This window comes from Pelobates fuscus, chromosome 5 (assembly GCF_036172605.1).
Source record: "Pelobates fuscus isolate aPelFus1 chromosome 5, aPelFus1.pri, whole genome shotgun sequence".
In the NCBI taxonomy this organism is placed as follows: domain Eukaryota; kingdom Metazoa; phylum Chordata; class Amphibia; order Anura; family Pelobatidae; genus Pelobates; species Pelobates fuscus.
The window spans coordinates 356,315,312-356,330,259 of NC_086321.1; positions in this window are offsets into that span (position 1 = coordinate 356,315,312).

Here is a 14,948-nt window from a genome sequence, read left to right on the forward strand (position 1 = left end):
TGACCTAGGGCTTAATGCTAATCAGAATAGATATAGGGATTCCACTCCTCCACACAGCCATACTGTGACAGCGATTTGTTAATATAGGGTAGTCTAGTAAAATTCAAGACATTGTGGGCGCAGTTCCTTAATCTGTATCTTGGTATTTATTGCAGCATGTGTCGGCTGTGATCTGAATGCCTTTTACTCCCCAAGTTAAATTTTTCATAACCGGTTAATTGAGCTTGTGGCCAATGGAGAGCGGTTATGAAAAATTTTAGATGGCTTAATTTAGGCAACTTACATTGGATCTAATTTATACAGACTGATTTCTAAACACATTTATTGGAGTATAGCCAGTGAATCTGTCCGTCATGCAGCTTTACACACACCTCAATCTGTTTACAAGCAGACATATAGCCTGACATTTCCATACATCCCAAAAACTGGAAGACATTCAATCAGGACAGAGCAGGCCAAATGTGGCATCCCAATGCAGTCACTGGCAATGCCACTGGCAATGCCTGATGTGGAAACCGGAAGAAGCAGCCATGTCAGTCCAGGGACAAATCCTGAGGCCAAACATACCATACAAAATCTAGCACACTCATACACTGCATAAGCCAGTCAATGCCGATGTACTCCATTTTGGAAGGTCCTATTCCAACAACCTAATGCCCGAGATTAACCTGTTTATGCAATGTGTGTTTGTATACTGCAATGTCAAGATAAAATAAAATAATAGAATAGATCCCAAAAGAACCAAGAGAAAAGTTTAAATCACCTAGTCTTGAACTCAAAATCACTGTCCTACCTGACGCTTTTAGAACAAGACAATGAACTTCAAACACACCCCCTGGACCATCAGTGATTCTCAGGGAAGAAGCAGAACCCAAGTAAACATCTTACTGAATTTACCCCACTGAGTTTTATATATTTGGGGCTCTGTGACATACACTGGACAGGCCTGTGAAATGGAACTTTATGGGAACACAGAAGGTGAATCAGGGTCCTAGATAGCCACTGGAGAGAAATCACTATATTTGTTCCCAATTCAGCCATTCTAAGGATCAGAAACGAAAATAAATTGCCAAAACTAGCAGTCCTTACACTGTATAGTTTGGTTGCTTCATCTAAGTGTTGCTTCTAAGTGTGTGGTTGGAGATATTCTGGAGAGTTTTACAAAAGCTTCAACTAAGAGTTTTCTTTTCTACTGTTACAGGTAAGATTCATCTGTAGGAAAAGGTTACTGATTGCACAAGGTTTGATTTCCTGTTGGTAATTACAAGGCATTTGATTCGATTAGTTAGCTACTTGCTATTGATTGCTGTTTAAATTAGCCATTGTTTGCAAATAAGCAGAGGCCTACCCAGATGTTAAACATTCCTAGTGGTTGGTGATTTTAGAAGTTATATAAGGGTTGTCGTCATTAGCTTGGCTAATAGAGCTTGATTGCTTCCTCTAAGTGTTGCTTCTAAGTGTGTGGTTGGAGATATTCTGGAGAGTTGCTGCTTCTAAGTGTGTGGTTGGAGATATTCTGGAGAGTTGCTGCTTCTAAGTGTGTGGTTGGAGATATTCTGGAGAGTTGCTGCTTCTAAGTGTGTGGTTGGAGATATTCTGGAGAGTTGCTGCTTCTAAGTGTGTGGTTGGAGATATTCTGGAGAGTTGCTGCTTCTAAGTGTGTGGTTGGAGATATTCTGGAGAGTTGCTGCTTCTAAGTGTGTGGTTGGAGATATTCTGGAGAGTTGCTGCTTCTAAGTGTGTGGTTGGAGATATTCTGGAGAGTTGCTGCTTCTAAGTGTGTGGTTGGAGATATTCTGGAGAGTTGCTGCTTCTAAGTGTGTGGTTGGAGATATTCTGGAGAGTTGCTGCTTCTAAGTGTGTGGTTGGAGATATTCTGGAGAGTTGCTGCTTCTAAGTGTGTGGTTGGAGATATTCTGGAGAGTTGCTGCTTCTAAGTGTGTGGTTGGAGATATTCTGGAGAGTTGCTGCTTCTAAGTGTGTGGTTGGAGATATTCTGGAGAGTTGCTGCTTCTAAGTGTGTGGTTGGAGATATTCTGGAGAGTTGCTGCTTCTAAGTGTGTGGTTGGAGATATTCTGGAGAGTTGCTGCTTCTAAGTGTGTGGTTGGAGATATTCTGGAGAGTTGCTGCTTCTAAGTGTGTGGTTGGAGATATTCTGGAGAGTTGCTGCTTCTAAGTGTGTGGTTGGAGATATTCTGGAGAGTTGCTGCTTCTAAGTGTGTGGTTGGAGATATTCTGGAGAGTGTTGCTTCTAAGTGTGTGGTTGGAGATATTCTGGAGAGTGTTGCTTCTAAGTGTGTGGTTGGAGATATTCTGGAGGTAATCAGGAGGATAAATAAAAAGTTAAGATTAGTTTGATTTAAATTATTCACCGCATTGGAATGGCAGACTTAGTTCAATGTAATAGTTGCTATGCATTTGTTTCACGTTCCACTTTTTGGAGGTTTGGTTGTTGTCTAATCTGTAGACAGTTTTCTATCTTGCGGCAAAAGATTGTATTTTTGAAGTCTGAATTTTGTAAATTATCTGGTAAACAAACTCAGGCTGGAACTGCTGCAAAGCCACTGCCGCAGAGACATACTAGGAATGGCAGATGGATCACTGTAGGATCTGGTAGACAGAGTTGTGGATAAAAGGCATATTGCACAGTCTGTTGCTCTACATAATTCATTTTATGCACTTTCAGAGTGTAGTGGTGTTGTGGAGAGAGGCACTGAGGCTAGTGGTGTTGTGGAGAGAGGCACTGAGACTATGGTGAGGCCTAATCGAAAGCAGTTGTTGGGGGATTCCATCATAAGAGGTGTGGAGATGGACAATGGTGGTCTTGTGAGGTGTCTTCCCGGAGCTACTGCACAGAGACAGGAGACGCATCTGTAATATTGTTAAACGAGCAAAGCAGGAAGGCGAATTGGATGTACTTTTCCATCTAGGGACAAATGACTTGGCTTGCAATGAGGTTTCAGAGGTTAGGGAAGTTTTTAGTGTTTTTGCCAATGATATACGGCAGGTTGATTCCACACAGTCATTCTCTGAAGTTCTGCCTGTGCATAACACTCAGAACGACAGGCGGATGCGTATTAGGGACTTTAACTTGTGGCTTGGCGAATGGTGTCGGGAGCAAGGATTTGGCTTTATTTCTCATGGTAGCTCTGTTTGGAATGGAAATAAACTGTACAGAAAAGATGGTTTGCATCTTTCTCAAAAGGGAACAAATGTTCTCAGTGAGCAGTTGAGGTTTTGCTAGGATGTATTTAAATTAGGAGGGGGGGGCAAAAGGGGTGATAAAACATCAATCCAACTGTCCCCCAAAACAAGGACAGAAGGTGCCTGTAGCAAGTGTGTTAAAAAATGATAAGCTTAGAGTCATTTCTACAAAATGCTCGCAGTTTAGGGAATAAGATCCATGAACTTGTGGCAATAATGGCAACTGATAGTAACAGCGACTAAATCTACACTGAGGCATGGCATAATGAGAAAAATTACTGGGACATAGCAATACCAGGGTACTCTTTATATAGAAAAGACAGGGAAGGCAGGAAGGGGGGGGGGGGGGGGGCTGTATGTGAAAGATAGCATAAAATCTAGCCTAATAAAGGTTAGTGAGGCAAACACAGAGTCCGTTTGGGTTACGTTAGAATTTGGTAATCACACAGTAACTCGTGTAGGTGTGATTTATAGGCCCCCAGGACAAATTGAAGAGTTAGATAATCTACTAGTTGAGGAAATAGCTATAATGACAATGAAGGGGGGGAAGTTATCATCATGGGTGACTTTAATCTTCCTGATGTAAATTGGAAAACAAAAATAGCTACTTGTGCCAGGAGCACACATATTCTAAACTCCCTACTGAGTTTGTCTCTAAAACAAGTCATTGAGGAGCCAACTCGTAAAGAGGCCATACTAGATTTAGTGTTAACAAATGGAGATTTGGTATCAGATATTACTGTAGGTGAAAGTTTAGGATCCAGTGATCAGTCAGTGTGGTTTAATATAAGAACAGTGACAGAGTCACACCACACAAAAACAAAAGTTTTAGACTTTAGAAAAACAGACTTTTCTAAAATTAGAATATGTGTAAAGGAGTCATTATCAGACTGGAGTAATTTAAATGGAGTCGAAGAGAAATGGGATTATTTAAAAGTTGCACTACTGAAGGCAACAGAAAATTGCATTAGGCTTGTCAGTAAAAGCAAAAAATTCAAGAAACCACTGTGGTACTCTGCAGATGTGGCCAAAATAGTAAAAAACAAAAAGTTAGCCTTTAGTAATTATATAAAAAAAAAAACCCAGAGTGAGGAAAACAGAATGATCTACAAGATTAGGCACAAAGAGGCTAAGCAAGTTATAAGAGCTTCCAAATCTCACACCGAAGAGAAAATGGCACAGTCAGTAAAAAAGGGGAACAAAACTATTTTAGATACATAAATGAGAAAAGAAGTTAGTTAAACAAGGATTAGTTAGATTAAAAACAAAAAGGAGGAAGGTATGTAGAAGAGGATAAAGGTCTAGCTGACTGCCTCAATTACCGTATATACTCGAGTATAAGCCGAGTTTTTCAGCACATTTTTTGGTGCAGTAGACATTGCTTACCTAGATATCAGTAAGGCTTTTGACACTGTTGCACATAGAAGGCTTATCAATAAAGTGCAATTTTTAAGTTTGGATTCCAATATTGTTGAATGGGTAAAGGCAGTGGCTGAGTGACAGGCAACAGAGGGTTGTAGTCAATGGAGTATATTCGAAGCTTGGGCTTGTCACCAGTGGGGTACCTCAGGGATCTGTACTTGGACCCATTCTCTTTAATATTTTTATTAGTGATATTGCAAAAGGTCTTGATGGTAAGGTATGTCTTTTTGCTGATGATACTAAGATATGTAACAGGGTTGATGTTCCAGGAGGGATAAGCCAAATGGCGAATTATTTAGGTAAACTAGAAAAATGGTCAGAGTTGTGGCAACTGACATTTAATGTGGATAAGTGCAAGATAATGCACCTTGGACGTAAAAACCCAAGGGCAGAATACCGAATATTTGATGGAGTCCTAACCTCAACATCTGAGGAAAGGGATTTAGGGGTGATTATTTCAAATGAATTAAAGGTAGGCAGAAAATGTCATCGAGCAGCAGGAAATGCTAGCAGAATGCTTGGTTGTATAGGGAGAGGTATTAGCAGTAGAAAGAGGGAAGTGCTCATGCCACTGTACAGAACACTGGTGAGACCTCACTGAGTATTGTACGCAGTACTGGAGACCGTATCTTCAGAAGGATATTGATACCTTAGAGAGAGTTCAGAGAAGGGCTACTAAACTGGTTCATGGATTGCAGGATAAAACTTACCAGGAAAGGTTAAAGGATCTTAACATGTATAGCTTGGAGTAAAGACGAGACAGTGGGGGATATGATAGAAACATTTAAATACATAAAGGGAATCAACACAGTAAAGGAGGAGACTATATTTAAAAGAAGAAAAACCACCACAAGAGGATATAGTCTTAAATTAGAGGGACAAAGGTTTAAAAATAATATCAGGAAGTATTACTTTACTGAGAGGGTAGTGGATGCATGGAATAGCCTTCCAGCTGAAGTGGTAGAGGTTAACACAGTGAGGGAGTTTAAGCATGCGTGGGATAGGCATAAGGCTATCCCAACTATAAGATAAGGCCAGGGACTAATGAAAGGATTTAGAAAATTGGGCCAAATGGTTCTTATCTGCCGTCCCATTCTATGTGTGATTCTCCCATTGTGTAACTTCTGTCCTGCTTGAACTGCTCAAGAGGTTAATTTCCATTCAGCATAAAGCCGTGTTCATCCAAAAAATTAGACACAATGCAGTTAAATAGATTAAAGATAAAAGCTGCGCCAAACATCAATAAAAATAGTCCAAGTGAGAAAAATCCATATAGAATAAAGTAAAAGTCAGTCTTAACTTGATGTATCTTCTTTAAGATAAATATCAGCAGTGGTGTAGTCCTTCCTTGGGTAATCAACTGATATGTGAAGATAAAACAGATATCCTAAATAGTGTAATAAGTTCTCTAAGGTATAATATAAAAAAGGAGAATGATGTAGCACTCACATTTGGTAAAGCCATGACCAGCTCTAGCTTAGAAAGCGTACAGTGGTACAAATCCCCCGCTTGTGGGATACAATGCGGTTTTCTTTTTCTTCAGGGGTAAGTGCCACTCAAAGAAAATATAAAACAAACCAATAGTGTTCTCTGTATAAAAGCAGTTGGAGAATAAAATAAATAAATGAAATGGTACTCACAAAGGTGGAGCAGTTGATTGCTCCTTGGTGACAGCGTAGGTGGAATAATCCCCACCAAGGATTTCTTGGAGTCCAGTAGTATAAAATGCCAGGTGAAGAAATGTATATAAAAATTCTTGGCACAAGCAAAATAGTGGCCAAAGAAGTCTTTAAATAAAATATACAATTAAATATCCATAAACGCATTTCGCCCACAATGGCTTTATCAATATGGAATAAAACATAACCAGGTATGGTGACTTTAAATAGGGGTACAGATGTTTGTAAATGGTGCCTAAAAAAGAGGTTAACCAATCAGAGCAGAAAATTTGATTACAATAAAACATTCATAAATATACTTAAAATACATATATAGAGAATTTACAGTAATAAGTACCAATAGCACTTTTAATTAAATATAAAACTTTAAAAACGAGCGTTATATTACATCATATAACATTAATTGTGGTCACATGACCGGCTGACCGTAATGGGTTATGGGGATTGTAGTTATAGAAGTAGCTTGCGCACGCGCATTGACGACCGGCAAGAAATATGCAAATGCCGGCCGCCAATTAAGTGAGCGTGCACACTAACGCGCATGCGCATTGGCGGCCGGCTGAGTACAGACGCTGGTCACCAATAAGGAGAGGGTGGGCGGGTATTATGTAAATAGTATATCGGCACGCACGGATGCAGACATTAATGACCTCAAAGAAAGACTTATGCCATTTACTGAGACCAAGGCATACAAACAAAACTGCATACAAACAAAACTCCATACAAATTTAAAGTAAAATAGTTGAAATTTATACGAAACATTTAAAAATAAAAATACATAAGAGACATGACTGATTATTCTAACAAACAGGTTGGTACATATCACCTCAAAAAAAAAAATACACCTCCTATAATCAGAAGGATGGTTCACATAGATCCAAAAATGTCAATAGAATTGACACATATCATGAACCAAACAAATATGGCAATTCAGATGCCCGTTTCCCCAGCTACCAATCCTCCTATTACCACAATTCCACATCTAGGAATTTTCCACATTCCCCACAAAAAAAACTCATGCACATAGAGCTCCTACTAATCATTATCATGGTCCCCCACAAAAATCACCACATCAAAATACTAACCAATATCGGTTACCTCACCAAAATCTGATTAATTCACATCGACCCCAATCACCAACTGTTCCTAATAACAGGCACTTTTCACCAAAACCCCAAAGATCAAGATACACCAACGACCACAGAGAATACTCCAATTATTTTAAATCACCTACCATTCCCAGCCACCAAAATAGATATCAACTATTGTCAATAGACTCAGAATTCGAAAACGAGGACCATTTTTTTTTTTAAATTCGGACACATTCCAACACACTACCTCAAACACCGCACCCCTCACGATCACAGAAAATCATTTTAAGTTTAGAGGAAGAAGCGGTAGACAGGAACAAAAGAGAAAGGCTAGAGAGATAAAGAAAACACAAAAAAGTTTTAAGTTCAGCACAAGTATCAGTTTTAACCAAAGGTTTAAAATTTGCTCCAACAAATCCATTGAAACCATTTTAAGCCTTTATTGATGTAAACAAATTTGTATGCAAGGCAACTCTAAAAAGATTATTTCTAGAAAAAAAAAAAAAAAAAAATACACAGACACCATTGATTTACCTCCTCCCTAGTCTCAAACCGACCATCAAATCATCACTCAATTACGAGAGAAATCTAAATTTTACCCAGCACATTTTAAATCCGGTTCTTTAACAACCTTTGAGAAACTAGTAACTAAAGATCTTGATAAAATAATAAAAAATATGATCCTCACAACCTTACATATGCTGAAAGAAATGCACTCAAAGGAGCTCCAAGAAGACACAGATATAGTAATAAAACCAGCAGATAAAGGAGGAGGATTAGTTATCTTATCCAGCAGTATGTACATAGAAGAGGCACTTAAACAACTCAATGATACTAATGTTTATACAAAACTCCCATCAGATCCAACAAAATCAAATACAAGTAATTTGAACTCAATTTTTAAAGAAAGGTTTAGATTTGGCAATTTTAAACAAACAAGAATTTAACTTTTTAAACAAAACATCTCCCAAAATACCCGTTATATATTTCCTTCCGAAAATACATAAAAACGAAACAACCCCCAGGAAGACCCATTGTGTCTGGTATTGGTTCCTTACTTAGTAACCTTTCACAATATATCGATACTCTTCTTCAACCTTCTGTAAAAAGAATGCCATCTTATCTACAAGACTCCATGTCATTACTCAATTTTTTAAAAAGTTTTAAATGGAAATCTAATTTTATTCTTGTTACATGCAATGTTCAATCTCTTTATACCATCATACCGCATGATATAGGTTGCCAAGCAATTAGAGATTTTAACAATAGAAGAAGAGAGCAGATGTTCAAATAGATTTTATTCTTGAAGGTATTAATATTTTAAAGATTACTTTTGGTTTCTTAACTCTTTATCTCCGAAAAAGGGGAACAGCTATGGGGACTAGGTTTGCCCCAGCTATGCTAATTTATTCATGGCACATTGGGAATCTGAAGCCATCTTTGGTGACCATGCATGGAGGGCAAACCTAGTCTATTTTAGATATATCGATGACCTCTTTATTTGGGAAGGCCCAGAAGATTGTCTTATTTCTTTTATTAAATATCTTAACATCAATAATAGAGGCATCATTTTAACTTATGAATACAGTAAAGAACAAATGAATTTCCTGGATCTCAATTTATCCATAATGGACAAATAAACACAAAAACATTTAAAAAAAAAGTTTGTGTAAACACCGCAATTGATAAATCCAGCTGTCACCATCAACCATGGTTAGATAGTGCTCAAAAGAGCCAAATCTTAAGATTACGCAGAAATTGCTCAGAACTGACAGATTTTAATGAACAAGCAGACTTTAAAAAATAAGTTTATTGAAAAAAATTATTCCGAATCAATTTTAACAGACACAATTAATAAAATTCAACAGAAAGACAGGTGAACTTTTAACATATAAAACTAAAGATAAAGATGAACATATGTCCCTTCCTATTATTTTTGATTTAATAATAAAAGTAGCAATATAAAGAGATTGTAAAAAAAACATTGGCATATCTTAAAACAAGATGACTCTTAATAAAATCCTACCAGAACATCCCAATATAATATTTAGATGAGCTCCTAATTTTAAAACTCTTAACTAAAAATTTTACTAGAGAAACCAAAACGAAATTGTCTCTCTATTCCCCAAAATCAAAGGTTTCTGTAAATGTAAAGTATGTATAGTCTGTAGAACCACTGACCCATCATTACCATCCAAAGTAATGGAATTTACCTCTAAAATAACAAAGTCTATAAAATTGATGATTTTATTAATTGTATGACTAAAAATGTAATTTATCTGCTTAGTGCCCTTGTGGTCTCCAATACGTTGGAATGACCACAAGGTGCCTCAAAACAAGAATTAGCGAACACTGCAGAAACATAAAAAATGGATCTGAATCATTCAGTGTCGAAACACTTATTCATAATAAGGATCCCAAAATGTTAGGATGTATGGGTATCAAGAAATGCTCTGTCCCTTGGAGAGGAGGAGATATAAAAAATATCCTGGGACGAACTGAGATGAAGTGGGTATATGAATTAAAGACCCAGATACCCCAAGGTTTAAATTCAGAGTTTGATCTGTATAATTTTATCTGATGTTTTGTTTTTATTTTATTATTTTTATTTTATTTTATTATTGTGTTCAGGTACCAATTCCAAAGTTCCTTTTATGGTCTCATCTCTTGTTTTATATGTACTTTATGTCTCATTAGATTCTGTTTTTTATAATCTTGTCCATTTTATTTAATCTCCTCTCATCTATTTTATCATTATTATCTCTTATCTATTTTACCTTCTATCGGCCGCAATTACCGTGCGTGCCGATATACTATTTACATAATAACCGCCCACCCTCTCCTTATTGGTGACCAGCGTCTGTACTCTGCCTGCCGCCAATGCGCGTTAGTGCGCACGCTCACTTAATTGGCGGCCGGCATTTTAATCTTTCTTGCCGGTCGTCAATGTGCATGCACGTTAGTGCGCACGCTACTTCTATAACTACAATCCCCATAACCCATTACGGTCAGCCGGTCATGTGACCGCAATTAATGTTATATGATGTAAGATAATGCTCGTTTTTAAAGTTTTATATTTAATTCAAAGTGCTATTAGTACTTATTACTGTAAATTCTTAATATATATGTATTTTAAGTATATTTATAAATGTTTTATTGTAATCGGATTTTCTGCTCTGATTGGCTAACCTCTGTTTTAGGCGCCATTTACAAACATCTGTACCCCTATTTAAAGTCACTATGCCTGGTTATGTTTTATTCCATATTGATAAAGCCATTGTGGGCGAAATGCGTTTATGGATATTTAATTGTATATTTTATTTAAAGACTTCTTTGGCCACTATTTTGCTTGTGCCAAGAATTTTTATATACATTTCTTCACCTGGCATTTTATACTACTGGACTCCAAGAAATCCTTGGTGGGGATTATTCCACCTACGCTGTCACCAAGGAGCAATCAACTGCTCCACCTTTGTGAGTACCATTTCATTTATTTATTTTATTCTCCAACTGCTTTTATACAGAGAACACTATTGGTTTGTTTTATATTTTCTTTGAGTGGCACTTACCCCTGAAGAAAAAGAAAACCGCATTGTATCCCACAAGCGGGGGATTTGTACCGCTGTACGCTTTCTAAGCTAGAGCTGGTCATAGCTTTACCAAATGTGAGTGCTACATCATTCTCCTTTTTTATATTATACCTTAGAGAACTTATTACACTATTTTGGATATCCATTTTATCTTCACATATCAGTTGATTACCCAAGGAAGGACTACACCACTGCTGATATTTATCTTGAAGATACATCAAGTTAAGACTGACTTTTACTTTATTCTATATGGATTTTTCTCACTTGGACTATTTTTATTGATTTGTTTGGCGCAGCTTTTATCTTTATTTAATCTATTTGTGTCCAAAGGGATTCCCTTTTAAAGTTGCTGCCTTGTTTTGGTCTGTTTTTAAGTGCTAACCCTTTCCATTCCTTTTATCACAATGCAGTTAAATACTTAGAAAAACCAAGACAGAGCACAATACGGTTTGTATAATGTTACATAAGAAAATGACTGGATTTGTAGGGCTTTGTCGTATCTTAATTGACAGAATGAAAGTTTATATATTTATAATTAATGACCTCTATCCTCTGTTTACAGATGAATGACTGGTTTATTAACGTCAGGCGGAGGGCTTTGCTGAAGATCCTATAGGGGAAAAGTAAAAGGGTCTCTCCCCCTCCAGCTTCATAGGGGCCAAGAAGAATGCAATGCCTCCGCACACTAACTAGAACTGCATCAATGGCTCCCTTCACACCATTGTGACAACGACCTTTGAAACAAGCTAGTCCAGTCATAGCTGGGCATTATGGGAAATACTGCAACCACTTCAGGGCTAATATAAAGCACTCTTTGCAATGCATTATGGGGCAATAAAACAGTAGAATAGAAACACTAATGCTTCGCACCACAAGTTGTCAGGGTTCAGCCTTGATTTGTGATGAAAGGTTTGTATTCTATTAATTCATCCATTACAGTTAATACAATTATACTAAAGATCCCTGGACCATCTGGTTTTATTCCAAGACTATTCAGGCTGTAGGATGGTTTGTAGATTTAATATGCAACTGGAAGGAAGGATGATGGGCGATATACGCACACCTAGCATACATGTCAATCTGTAGTTATCAAAATGGCAGAAAGGGAACCCCATCCAGTACATTGAAACCAACAATCCAGTTGTATTTGATTTACACATTTGTTATAGACTCCAAGCACAATCACAGCTCACCGCGGCGGTTATACAATAATGAGTGCCCTGCTACCTCACATTGTAAGAAGTCAAACCATATTTACCTAGAGTAATTGAAAAGTCACATTGTGAAGCAGAAGCCAGTTTAACCACAGCTAGCAATGACAGGTATAAGATTTTGCCAAAGATCATAAAGAATGTCAGTCCCACTCCAGCCTTAAAAGACAAGAATTCTCCATGACTACTAAAGAGAACTACCCCCTTTTCATCCACCAGTATTAATGGGGTGCCCAGGCCGTTTGCTCCTGTTTCTCGGCTTAAGGTTGTAAGCCCTGCTGCTCAAAATTATTCCCACTAGTCAGACTGTCATTCCCTCACCTGTCCACAGGTATTCAGGGATTGGTTCCCTGCTGACCAATATTACCAATGCTTGAACCCAATGTTGATGAAGGCAAGTTACCACTTGCAATGATTGAAGGAATTCAAATTAAATACAAGATTTGGGTGGGAGGTGGGAGAACATCTGAGTTATTGTACCACACTATTGTGAGTTTGATATCTTTGGAGCTCTGATTATACACCCTGTACAGTGCTGTGAAGTGGAATGCTGTGTATTGTTATGGGAGCACAGAACGTGAATATGAGAGGTACCAGAGTCCTAGTTCTTGGCTGGGAAGAAGGGGTTTAACCTGTCAACAGGTCGTTGTGACCCCATTCTATACCTGGGATGCTTTTAGACAGCCTGAACCTTCTAGAGGATCAGTAAAGTCAGTGAGAGATTTAATAGTAGACCAATCACTATGGAACACGGACCTTTATACATAACCCCACTGTGTGCCAACGGCCTTCAAAATCACATATGCTGTGAAACAGAAGCTGGTCCAGTCATGGCTTTATTTTGGCACTACTATGGCCGCAGTCTGTTTTCCCATAATGCTCATCTACTTTTGCTTTGCATCATGGGAATAGTGGTCCACCACAACTACAGTGTCAAGGATCAAAAGCTTTTACATGTATGTAGAAAATGTCTGAGAAACCCAATTAGAGGAGGAATCGGCAGAGAGGTTTTAACATGAATGATTTTCATTATGCAACTGTAATATTCTGCCCTGTTTCACGTGAACGGCTCCAGGAGTAAATTTCCATTCAGCATAAAACCAGTCATCCAAAAATTAGACTTATGCGGTTTTGTTTTTTTTAAAGAAAATTGAAGTGCACAATGTTTGTATATCGTTAGAAAAGAAAGGGACTGGATAGGTGTAGATCACACACTATATTCACTTTGATCTTTATGTATTTCCCCAGTTCAATTTACTAGTCTTTTCACAGCTTGTGCGGTGCTTTCTATGCACATCCTTCCGTCTAGTCCCCCACACGAGAGCGGCACATCACAAGGTACATTTTGTATACAAAAGTTGCTATGGCAATGCGTGTGACATGATCACTATTGGGGTGGCATATGCACCCAGGGACCGGCGGGACGCCAATCATTATGCACAGGACCTGGGTGAGTCTTATTTGCACCAATTGTATTTATATATTTTTTTGTAGCATGGAACGTGGATCCTGAAGAAAGTCCAGTGTATGGACTGAAACGTTCATCGATTTAAACTGACCCAATAAAGAAGGGTTTAAAAAGACTGAGTGCAGCGGAATATATAACAATCAATGAGCTTGTAGCGGAACGCAGTAAGCCTGTCCTGCAAAATTCCTGTGTGACTATATTCGTTATAATTTTGCCTGTGTTGAATTGCTATTCGTCTATTTAAAATGTGAATTGTATGTTTTTCAGGAGTTTCCATCCGTACTATATGCTTATGGAAACTACCGAATGGAGGGACCACCCCGGAGAGAAGTGTGCCAGCAATTAAGGTTCACATTCTTTCCAAACCGCAAGTTAACCGGCTCATTAACATTGTATCTGGGTGGCCGCCATTCGGCATGCGTACACGTGGCGGCGGCCATCTTACGCATGAAAATTTCAGTGGTGTTTGGTCGTCGAGTGTCTGGAACTCAAATCGGACACTCAAACAACCGAACACCGCTGAGACCTCCAGAGCTCCGTAATTGCCGAACGGAGAGACCTAACGAATCCCCATTCGGTAGTAACAAAGTACCGAATGAGGGAATCACTATCTAGGTGAATTAAAGTATGGATGGCAATTATAAATGTCTGTTTTAACTGCCGAACGGAGACCGACCGCAGGGCCCATTCTCATGGAACCCTTTTCGGATACCAACTCGTGTGCGGTCGGTCAAACTTCACCTTCCTGTAACTACCGAACCACTGGTCCGATCTGGGTGAATTTTGGATATTATATTCACCCAGATCAGGGCTACCTAGCGGTACCCTAATATTAAGGATATGTGATGGTTTAGGGGTACATCCAAGTTTGGGGTAAAGTACTGTACAAGTTAAGGGGATTATGACTCACTCTGAGGGGAGGAGATGTGTGGGAGGTAACAAGCACTGTATTGGTTACTGTCATAATTACTGTAGTTCCCTCCCTTGCATGGGAGCAGGCTTTATAAGAAACCTTGGAATAAACGATTGTCAGTTCTACTCCTGAAACTGTGTGTCGTCCAGTTATTGGGAGTGCTGTGGGGATATTGCTGTACCTTTTTACCTGCTGGAAACTCTGCTGTGGATTTACTAATGACTTGTTCCTGAGCCTTCCTTGGATCTAAAGTGGAGAATAGCTGTGAGAAATCAGCTCTCCGCTACAGAGCTCTTTATTTCTTAGTTTGCAGATAAATGACTGGTTTATCAACGTCAGGCGTAAGGCTTTGCCGAATATCCTAGAGAG